Below are 12,040 nucleotides of genomic sequence, written 5' to 3' on the forward strand. Positions count from 1 at the left end.
AGAGTTGGTTAGGTATTTCAAGACTGGAAGACCTAAATGTTTTTTAGGCCGGAGAGTTTAGGTTGGATGGGGGGAAGAGGTCAGTATATGCTTGCGGTGCTGTTCCTTTACTTACATCTAGGAAAGCTTCGATGTCTTGTCTCTTAACGGATACCGAACAGGCTGAACAGCAGGCAAATAAAAAGCAACTTTTATTTTTGAGTCAAGAACAAAGAAAGATTTTTTTAAATTTTTTTTTTTTTATAGTACAGTCTTAATCATGGAGAATTTTTAAGCTGCATCTTCTTAGGAAACTCCAGTTTTTCAATAAGCGTGTTTCTAAATAGATTAGCTATTAGTCCTGATTCCTTGGACAGCACATGTTCAAACTGGTTTTTCTGTATACGGCTCCTAGTGAGGAAGGCATCCGTTATTCCACTAGAAATCCTACTGGAAACAACTCCTTGTTGTAAAGAGCCAACAGAATACGATTTTATGTTTAGTTATGTGACATTTTTCAGCAGCATTGTGTTATGTTTAAAAAGTCCTGTCATCGAGACCAATTTCATATATGTATGGAACTCTTGCATAAGTAGGTGTGTATGTAGGTACATATAAAAAGTGTTAAATGCAGGAAGTAATCACTTTTAAAGGGTGTTGAGTGAAGCAATCTAGTTCTGTTGCTGATGTGTTCATGGAGTAGCTTCCATGTAATGCATGGATAGTCCTACAAGTACACTTTTTAATTCTCAGGGGAAACTCCAAAAGTCTACAGTTTATTTAATTGATTCGGTTTTGGAGACAGTAAATGGATGGACTCTGCAAATGTTAAGTAGTTTATTCAATTTAAACTTTTCAGTTTTCCAGTAAAACTACTGTTGGAGATGCTATTGTAGTTACAGGCAAAAGTTCTCCGTATGTCTTGTACTCCATGTTGCTGCAATTAATGTGTTGAGCTTTTTAAAACTGCCTAAGAACTGGCCATGCAGAGCATAACACTAAGGCCAATAAACTGAAAGTGGAACTGGATTGTTAAAGCTATGAGCAACAGAGTGATAGAGCCAAAGTAGCATACTGCAAATCTTTTAAGCAGTTTAGATGCTACTTATGGCTTCTCATTGCCAGAAACAAGAAATACTCAAAAGCAAAACAGAGTGTTGAAACAAGTATATCACCTTTATTTTATGTTTTGAACCAATCTTTTTTCAGTGCAGAGGTTGTGCAATCCTGTTAAATGGAGATGCTTTTCACATTCTAGCAGTGGATAACTTTACTTTCCATTATTTTCCTTTTCATTATAACTGATCTTAAGCAGCCTTGCTTGAGACTCTGTTGGCAAACAATTCGGAACTGTTTGTTCATGTTGCAGTACGTTATGTAGTGGAAATGTTTGCAGCATAATTATGTGAAATATTACAGGTTAAGGCAAACGTTTGAAGTTAAACAGCATAACTTTCATTATCATTGTGGTAATAAAGGAATATGTAGTGGAAATGTTTATACTTCTGTCTCATCAACAGGGCCTAGCATTTGCTCTTGAGAATGCAGTGAGATTATGCTACAGTGCTTCCCAGTTTTCCTTGGTACTATAGTCTTTACTGTTGAATCATAAGAATGAATTGCTGCAAAATGGGTGGTAATTATTTAAAATACTTAACAAAGTGAAGCTGACAAAGTGACAGTGTATCTACATACTGTAAAGAGCCAAAAGAATATGATTTTATGATTAGTTATGTGCTGTTTTTCAGCAGCATTGCATTACGTTTAAAAGTCCTGTCATTAAGACCAATTTCATATGTGTATGGGACTCTGGTATAAGCGTAATTTGAGCCACTGAGTGAATTCTCGTTCTTGTCCTAAGCAAGATGTAACAACCATTAATAGCTTTGTTGCAGAATCAAAATCTTCATTGTAAATGCTTGCTGTTTGTTTAGTTTAAGTTGTTGAAGTTGAGAACTCTATTTAGATTTTCCATTACTCTCAATAAAACTAGTCTCTATCAAACGAGTCAGAAATTTTTCAGCTGTACCTTGTTCTAGACAACTTCAGAGATACAATTTACGGTTGAAGCTTGCAAACAACACATTGGAGCTAAAGTTCTGCAAATTCAGTATTTATTCTTTTTTTTTATTTTTTAAAGGTTTTCATTGTTTTAAAATCAAAGACTGATACCTTTGGTACCTAGTTTCTTAAATCTTTATTTAATTCCAGTCCTCACGTGCTGCTGCAGTGGGTTTAATCCTGCTCATATTGGTCATTGGCACTTCTGACTTCTGCTCAGAGTGAATGAGATTCAGCCTGTCTACAAGTCTTTGCAGAATCAAAGGTCCTGCAGGGTCAGTTAATCTGTTTCCCTTTTGTGAGTTGTATGGATAGTGTCTGTCTTATTTTGTAGTGGCTTATGTTTGGTTACTGCGTTCTAATATAATTCTTGTTTATTCTGGCAATAAATTTTCAGGTTGGGGTGGGTTTTTTTAAACTTTTTTTGGCCCAGTTTTTTATCAGCATTTTCACAGCCACTTACCTGTTTAACAGCTTACATTAAGTGGGTAGCATATTCATAATAAAACTTTCTATTTAATGTAAGATTACCTCAGATGTAATCTTTCATACTATCTCTTTAGAGCTTCACTAAGTGATTTATGAAGTTATTTTCATTCTCTATCTTCATTTGTTGACCTACTGTTTAGAAACATACAACTAATATATATTGGAATAATTCTTTAGTGCGAATTGTAAATCTCTACTGCATAAAGATTTTTGTAGCAAAATTAACATAATATTTTTAGAATTTTTTATAGATACCAGGTTTTAGTTCTATCTGCACTTGTTACTTACCAGTGAAGTTACATTGATAATATCCTAGACCATATAGCCTGTGCTATAGGTCTAGATATAGCCTGTGCTGGGAAAACCTAGGTCAATTTTTTTAAATGAAATGAGCTAGTCAGCTTGTATAAAGGAGAAGGGGAAAGAAGGGGGCCAGGGGAGTAAGATCTTTTGTTCTACCAGTGTAACTTAGAACAGGGATTTATGTTGAATTTCACTAAAAGTGTTTCTTCTGTTATCCTAACCACAACAGCCAGGTCAAAAATGTACATGCTGCATTACACACTACAGTGATACTACGCTGGGTGTTTTTCTTCTTTAGTAGTAATTCAAATGACACAGTGGTATATGATTTGTAGCCTTGATCGACTTGCAGTATTGTCTGCTGTGTCTTTATTATCTCAGAGCTTGCAGTTTGCGATACTGATGTGGCATTATATGGCCTAACGCTGTTAGAATTCTTTTGTTAAAGTGTGCTGTTCATCATGAGTCAGCTTTGCAGTCAGTTAGGTTACCTTTATCAGGGTCAAGAATCAAGTATGTGATTGCCAAAGAGTGCACAAGTGAATTTGGAGTGGCACACATTGGGAGGCTGTAGCACTTTGTGAGAGGCAATGACTCTGGCCTCCCCACTCCAACTAAGTTTGGAACTTGCCAAGGGACTGTAGCATCGATGTAGTACGTGCACAAACTGCAAATGATAAGAAAACTCTGAAAAGCAGCAGGCTACCAGAGACAGCATCTCCTGCCCCTGCTGAGTTTTTTACGGACATGTTTAGTCACTAGCTTCAGAAAGAAGAATATAATTTGATTCACCCTTGAAAAGTTGCCATCCCTGCAGCATGTCACATTTTGTGCTGAGTCTAAGTCACTGTTTTCCAAATGAAACTAACTGGAGTTGTTACTAGCACATATATGAAGCTATAAATGTGCAAAATGTTGTCTGTTTGCCGATAAACATGATTTTGTTTCGGCATTCTTTTTCTAGGGTTGTTGGACTATTAGTTGGTACTTAAATATTTGATACTGCTTACCTGAGGTGAAGAGGAAAACACAACTTACAGCAATTTTTTTGTCTGTTCTTGTTAATACTTTCTGTTACACAATTGTAGTCTAGTTGGTTCCCTTACCTTTTCTACTACTGCTTGTGTTGTGTCAGCAATGTGCTACAATTCTTCCAGGTAAGAGACTGGATTCCTGTCCTGGAGGTCTTAAACAGATACATGATCATACTGAAAATACTAAGATAATGCTTATAACAATGGTTAACTAATCATTTGTGCCATTTTAATTTTTTTTAGTGTCTGATACTTCTGAAATTCTCATTTTATTTAAAATGTGTTTATTGAAACAGTCATCTTTTGGACTGTGTTAAATTTTTTATTTCACTTCAAACTGCATTGAATGTTTCACCATTTTCCAGTTTTTGCAATGTTAACGATTCTTAAGAGAAGCAAAGATGGCCACACATGATAGTGGTGACTTTGTCTGTCACAATGATATGAAAACTGTTATTCCAAGCAACTGGGAGTAAAATACTTCTAATGATTAAAACTAGAGCTTAGTTTAGTTTTCCAGGGCTACATGTGTAACCACCACAAAAATTTATTTTGGAACTACTGCCTTACACTGTTTAAAGAAACCAGAATACTGTGAAGGATTCCCCAAACACCAGTTTGTTCAGGGAAGACCCCCTTGGTTCTGCCACTGTGGAGAAGGCAAAACAATATACTGGAGGGCCTCTTTACAAATCCTAGAGCTATGGAGAACTCAGTGCCACAGTTCATAGGATAATCTAGGGAGAGTGCTTAAATTAAGTATATCTCTTAAGTTTATCAGGGCTTTAGTAGAAGTCTCTGGACTCCCAGACTTAGAAGCTGATGACAATGGTTTAAAAAGTTCTGAAGCCCTATCTGAGGGCTTTGAGATGTGCACTGTGTCTCCAAAGAGATGAGTGCTGAGATACAGTTGTTTCAGACAAGTTCTGATATATTGTGCATGGTTTTCACTCAGGTAAAATTTCCAACCCAAATCAACAGATGATTTGCAAAATAATGTCTACTATAAGCAAGTTACTTTTTTAGTGTATTTTTACTTGATTGGTAACTTCTGGTATTAACATGTGTAAAATACATATGCTTCCAAAACAAATGTTGCATGCATGCCAAAAGCAGCATTTTGTTTAAATAATTTGAAGTCATTTCCTCAGAGCAGTGGAAGGAAGAAGTGCATAGCTCCAGGATTTTGATGGTTTTTTACACATCCTTTGTATACAGGACCACTTTGTGACTTAAGTTGTGCTTACACTACTTTTAGCTCACCTTTTCTCACTCACTATATTTCTGATTTTTTTTTTTTGTAATAGATGATGTTATTTAGGAAGGTAAGCTGTGCATAATAACTGCATGTGAAGGATTTGATCTTGGCAGATAAAAAGTATGTATGTGGCATTTGAATTTGGTCACCAAATGGAAAAAAAATAGTTTATTTCTTTGTAGGAACCGTTGTTTAATCTGTAAGTTTCGTGTAAGTGCTTTAAATTGTGAGACATTGGCAAATTTTGTTAGAATGAGAATTTGGGGGGGGGGTTCTTTGCAATCTGTTTTAAAAGCCTGGTTCATGCTGAGGGAAGCACGTTGCTATTAAGATGAGGTGTCTTAATAAATATAGAACCCCGGATAAAATTGCATAAGGATTTGTAATGATGTATGGAATCGCCTGGAGGGAGGAATGTGGTTCTAAAATAAAACAGAAAGAATATGTACAGTCTAATCTGAGGAATATACAGGAAGATTCTTGTGCTTACTCCATCATAAAAAGAAAAAAAGTTGCCTGCTTTTGTTGGCTCAAAAATCCTAGAATATATTTTTGTGTCCTAAGTAATATTTTAAAGTGTTTATCTCTGAGTCTTTATTCTATCAGAAATTAATTGAGAATGCAAATGTAACAGCACATATAATAGATTAGTAGGATGCTCACAAAGTAAAATTAAGCATGTATAAAATAAGAGTCTGCAGCATAATGCTTTAACAGGCTTTTGAAACTTAATGCAAAAGTTTTTAATCCACATCAAACATGCTACTCGGTGATAGCTTGCAGGCCTCAGAGAAGCCTCATATTTGAATTCAGCTGGTGCAAACCTGACCACATGGTCACATCATTAATGCTTAAAATCTATGTAGTAAAACAAGACCATGTAAAAATCATTAGTTACCATTTCTGTTGTGGGTCGGAGCATCTTTAAGTAAGGGGGTTTTTTTTAATTGTATTTTTTAAAAATCTCTTCCCTGCTATACCTTGTCCCTTCCTCAAAATGTTGTCCTTTGGCTTTTTTGCATCTTACTTTGCTGCTGACTGTTGTTCTCTCTGTGTGACAGAATGTATTCCGCTGTACGGCATGGACCGGGTCGCAGTGCACGGAGACAGGCAGTGGTCCTCTGCACAGCCTTAGGTTTCTGTTCTGGTTGTAGCATGGTTGGAAAGGTGTTAGAGGATTCCTTACCGCATCTTCAGGTTGGGTCCTTGAACCATTTGCAAGATGGTGCCTTTAGATCTTCTTCCCACTGAAGAATGTGAAAAACTGGCAGCCTTCAGGAGGAGGCCAGTTTGATTCGTGGTGCTTTGAACCCATGATGTTTCTTTACAGCAGTGCGCAGCGCTGGAGAGGCTCCTTACTGAGGTGCAGTGAGCTGCAGGCAGTGCTCTTGTCAGCATGTGGTAGCATCCTTCTGCCAACTTCATGGTTTATTTTCTGCTGTATCTTTACTTCTATATTTACTGTCTTGACAAATGTTACAAAAAAATGTTGTCTTAGATCGTGACAAGGCAGTCAACTTTGTAGGTAAATGCACTAAATACTTCCTGGTTTTGAATAGGAAATGAGTAGTCAATTTTTTATTACATGACTGAGATTTCAGTAGTCTATGGCTACATAAGAGAAAGTTTAACACAATTCATGCATATGCGTTCTAAGTCCGGTGCATCATGTGAGTATACTTCTATTAAGTTTTTTTCTTGGCCATGCATCTAGAAGTAAACTCAAGTACTACAATGTAATTGGTTTGGTTCTGTGTATTTAAATGCCTTAATAACATTGTTGCCTCCTAATTAATCTAGAATGAATGAGTTTCAGTTAATAGTCCCAAAGCATTATGAAAATAGTATGTGTTTAAAAAAAATGCATTTTAAAACAACATTCCTCCAGTTCTTAAGCATCAATAAATATGAATCTCCCCTGCAAGAAGAGCTCTTTGGAATCGATTGCCAGCTCAGCCTACGGTAATCTTTTTTCTTTTCCTTAAATATACTTCAGTCTTTCTGAAACTGTTCCTCTTGTGCAGCCAACCAGGGTAACCTTAGCTACCTCTTGTTTAATTCTGTATTTCACTGTGTTATGGAAATACTGTATGTATCAGGTATCCACCAAGCAGTCTAAATCAATAACTGAGATATTAAATATATCACAAACATCATTCTCGGCATTAGTAACATAGAGACATTGTCATGTTGTGTGCCTAAAATAGAATGTGGTATAGAGAGTATGGAATCTGTAGGACCATGATGTTATAATTAATTATAGACTTAAATATTACTTATGGATGTGCATTTGTTTCTCAACTTTAAATATATGGTATCCTTTTCAGCTTTTTGAATGTGAGATATTTATATCCTGAAGTTTTTGGCTTTGAAAATATTTACATTTATTCCCTTCTCTGTGAGCATGGAGATTCTTTCTGCAGGTGTCTTCACTGATACTAAAACAACATGATGTCAAATGTAATCTTAGGGGTCGAGGTTAAAATTTAACTATCTTTCATCTGATCTGTCACCTCTTACTTGAATTCAGTCTTGCTATATGACTTCAGTGATTAAAATCTGACTAACATTCATTCTAGGCGCTTTGATACATGTGGACAGATGGAGTGAGTTAAGCTGCATGGTTTTGTTGTGGTTTTAGCTACTGTTTTAATTGCAATGTAATAAAAGGTTAGTGTTTGAGAGTATTTGACTGTTTATGTTAGTGGACAAACATAAGCAGATAAGAAAATAGCTTGCCTGAAAATAAAAAAAATGCTCTTTTGAATAGAAAGAATTGCACAAAATAATATTCTGATTTTTAACAACGATCCCAGAGGAGAAACTAATATTTATTTACTGGGGATACAGGACTTTTCCTCCAGTAAATACTCTAGATGGTTTAAAAATAGATATTACAATGTTTATTTGTTATTTTCTTTCTTAGATGGCAACTGTGGAGGTTTTGGTTTTTTAAAAACTTTGAACATAGTGATAATTATCCTTTTTTTGTAAGAAAGTATCTGTTGTGTACAAGCAGTAGCATCTTTTCTCCTGTTGATGCTGTTTTGTACTGTTTTTCACATGTGTTTGCTGGATTAGTGTGAGAGCTCTGTATTATACTTCCTTGCAGACCTTTGTGTGAAGACTGTGGCTGGCTAAATATGGCTATTCCTAACAAGTAGGTCAGCATCTTGGAAACAGCAGGTAGCCAGAAAAAGAAGAAATAACTGGGTATCTAGTTTAATTTGTGCTGTGGAGAAACTTACATAGTCTTCACTGGTGATAGCTGTAACAATAGCATTAGGGCTATTCCATCTCCTGATTTTTAGGTCACTAAATTTTGGTACATTGTAATGTTGTCTAATTTTCTTTTTACTATGGTTCTTATTGTAACTTAACTAGGTTTAATTTTGTCTGAATAATATTCCAGAAAGACACTAGCCAAAATAAATATCAAAGATAAATGACAGATAAAACTGTGTGAAGTGCTCATTCAGAGTACGTGTCTTCTTACTATTCAGAATACTGTATCTTCTTACTGCTGCTCCTGAAGGTTTTTATTACACAATGAACTGAAAGAGAAGAGAAGGGAGTTTTGTCAGCTTTAAACACCAAACAGGATTTAAGGTAGTGTCCCTTTCAGGGTAGGAGAAATTTCAAGAGTAACTGTCTTGCACTGATGGAGTCTATAAAAAGCAGTTATAGCAGATGTAGCTAATAAATATTATCTTATCAGCACTGATACCTTCCCTGCTCCTTTGCCAAATCAGCAAACTCCTTCGTCTGCCTCCAAAAACTTCAAACTAGCATAGATGAAAAATTTACATGAAGGAAATCAATGTATCCAGAAATCTTGTTTTTCTTAATCTTTCTTTTTTTAAAAGTAGGCATTTTCTTTGATAATGCCTGTTGTTGGAAATACTGCCATTAATAATCTATTAACAAGTTATAGTGCAATATTAACATAAACCACATTGAACTTCATATAAAGCTATATACATATATATTTATAATGTAAATTTATACTTTATATATATAAGTAAGCATATAATAGTATATGTATGTATAAAATATACTTCAAATACAGACTGTGTGAATGCAATAATAAAAAATAAATATAATACTGTGTTAATAATGAAGCTATGGGATTTATTTTGAAATTTTCTAATCTAAATTGTCAGATATGCCCAGAATTTAAAGGATGGGTTTTGCCTGAAGTTCCAGCAAAGGCTCCTTTTGGTGGCCCTGTAAGAGGCAGATGGCTGTGTGCTGACAAGTCAGGCCGGGGTTTGAACGTGACTGTGTGCACACACTGATGTGAAATCTTGCTAAGGAGAAAAGTGGAAAGTTCCATGCTGTTGTGTTGCTCACCATGGTGAAATGGACTTGGTAATAGTATTCTATTCTCTCACAAAGTTGCCAAAATGAACTTTATTTTTCAGTACAAAAGTCTCAATAGTTACATATTGACCACATTATTTGACAGGCTGCTTCTCCTTTTCTAAAACTTTGAGAATTAGAAGACACCAGAGCTTAATGCCATAACTGACAGAAAAATTGGTTTGGGGCTGCAGTACCACTTCCATACCAGTTCTCTCCAGGTTTATTTTGATGCAACTGTGGACTTGTCTGGTAATTTGATGGTTTTTAAGGAAATGCAAAATCAAAATGATACTTGGCATGGAGACTAAGATACTGCTTTTTACCTTTACTTTATAATCTTAAAATGTTTAAATGCAAAGTGACAGTGGTCTCAGTAGTCTGGAATTGTCACAAAATGAAAAGTTTTCCCTTGTTCATTTACCTGAGGGGAAGGCATTAGAGTATGGTCCTTACTGAGGAATGCAGTAAAGCTGATTGATAAAACATCTGGCACCCTTTTGTACTGAAAAATACACTTGATGGTCTTAGGCATAAGGGAATACAGTAGTATCACTGCTGAATTTGGGAATAAGTAAAAAATTACAGACTTCTGCTGAAGATGTGAAACAGCAGGAATAAACATTGTAAACTCAAGAAGATGAAAAAAACAATACAAAACATGCATCAATTTAAAATCACGGTTTCCCAGAGCAATTTAGATGCTTTTGTCTTATGCAAAGCATCAATATAAAATCTGTACTTTTCAACAGGGAACAAATGAGGAGAATTGGTACTTGATTTAGTTATTCACATTAGATGGGCTTCTGGTTATTAATGCATAACTGTTCTTCATGAGATCCATCTCCACTTAAGAGTAGCTCCATCTCCACTTAAGAGCAGCTTTTCTACATTTTGCAGCGAGTTGTGTCCACAATAGAACATCCTAGGGAGTTGTTTGTTTTAAAAAAAAGAAGAAAAAAAAGAGTTTTGATGCTAACATGAATAGATCAGAGAAAATGTTTTTTTCGGTACTTCAGACAAGTGCAAGGTCTGGTTTGTCTTCCTGAAATTTTTGTGTCACTAATGTAATTTAGAGGAAGAGGTTTGGGGGGGTGGGGGTGGGGTTAATGGTGTGGTTACAGCAGCTCTTTAGAAATGTGGACATGTTTTAGTAAGTTTGCAGTCAGAGGAACATAGTTTTTCATATTCTGATTCTACAGAAATCCTGTAGTTAGGCCAGGGAGTTTATAAGCATGTGAGAACCAACTGAGTGATGGAAATAGAGCTACTTAAACAATATGCAGATTTCATTTGTTTGAGCTCAGTTGGGTGAGCTCTACAATGTACAGATGCTTTTCTTGTGCTGTGACTTATAATTTCCAAAATTATTTTCTTCTAACCATCCACCAGATTATCTGGCACCGCATGCTGCTATTTTTTCTTTACTTAAGTGACAATTTTTTTAAGCTCTGTAAACTCTTTTCATTTAAGTTCGATGTAGCTAGACCTTCCCATATGGAAGCTTCTCAACAAAATCCTAAAATAAGTTGGGATTAATTTATAATAGCTAAACATGTTCTGTTTTGTGGTATGCAGTTAAAATGTGTATTGTAGTTTGCCATTCAAAGTAAGTCAATTTCTGTACTGTATCAGAGCCAGAGTTTGTTTTTATAGCTTGGTGGTTATTGCATGTGTGTGTTACTGCTGCAGTATTTCTCTTCCTGGGAAAAAATAATTGTTCATTTTTTCACATAGGGCTGTGGTTAAGCACTTCTGTAAAGAAACTTGTGCGTGTCGTTCTTGAGCTCTCTCCAGCAACTTTCCTGAAAAGAGTACTAAAGACCTAAAAGTCGTAAGTAACAGCATTTAGGCTGTGACCTATGGGAAGGACTCAACATGGAAAACAAAAACAGTAAAACCTAAAGCAAGTCTTATGTTTCTGGATTTTAAAAAAAAAAAATCTGTTAAAACTTTAAATTTTCAGCTTAGCTGAAGAACCATCATGGACAATAGAGTGCAAAGTGTATAAAATTACTTTTCCTAGAACACCGTGTTTTCTTTTATTCTGAATATGCCTGTTGTATGGAATGTTCCTACTCAATCTCCCAGAAAAACATTGTAGGAAATTGCTGACATACTTTTTTCCCAGCTGCTGTTAAACTTGGAAAGCTGACAGTGTCACATTGCCAAATGGTGTTGCATTGTTATTCTTTAATTTTAACATTTATGTTCTCACTTCTCTTCAGCCTCAGAAGTGAAAAATATAAAAAAAATTCTAAAGTTTTAGGTGCACCAGAAATGTTGCATGTGTTAATCGAGCAGACTTTGTATAGCAATAAATACCAGATTCTTTATGTGAAGATTATAAAAAATAATGCAGTTTCATCTGTTAATATGCCATTTGTTTAATGAATGTTTGTCATGGGTACCTCATTTTATAATTTGTGATGAAGGGGTCCCTCAACAGTACTGCTTCTTTGAAATGAGAGCAATGTGATCAAGGTGCATTGTCAGAAATAGTGATTCGTAGTCAGATTCCTTGGTGTAAAACTCTTAAAGCAGTACCTGATGT

At 35.4% G+C, this 12,040-nt stretch overlaps 1 protein-coding gene across 4 annotated transcripts in view; it reads left to right on the forward strand.

Annotated features, from left to right (window-relative positions):
• MICU2 (mitochondrial calcium uptake 2) overlaps nt 1-12,040 on the forward strand; it is a 150,809-nt gene that overhangs the window by 1,167 nt on the left and 137,602 nt on the right. The window lies entirely within an intron of this gene.

Source organism: Haliaeetus albicilla, chromosome 20 (assembly GCF_947461875.1).
Source record: "Haliaeetus albicilla chromosome 20, bHalAlb1.1, whole genome shotgun sequence".
In the NCBI taxonomy this organism is placed as follows: Eukaryota; Metazoa; Chordata; class Aves; order Accipitriformes; family Accipitridae; genus Haliaeetus; species Haliaeetus albicilla.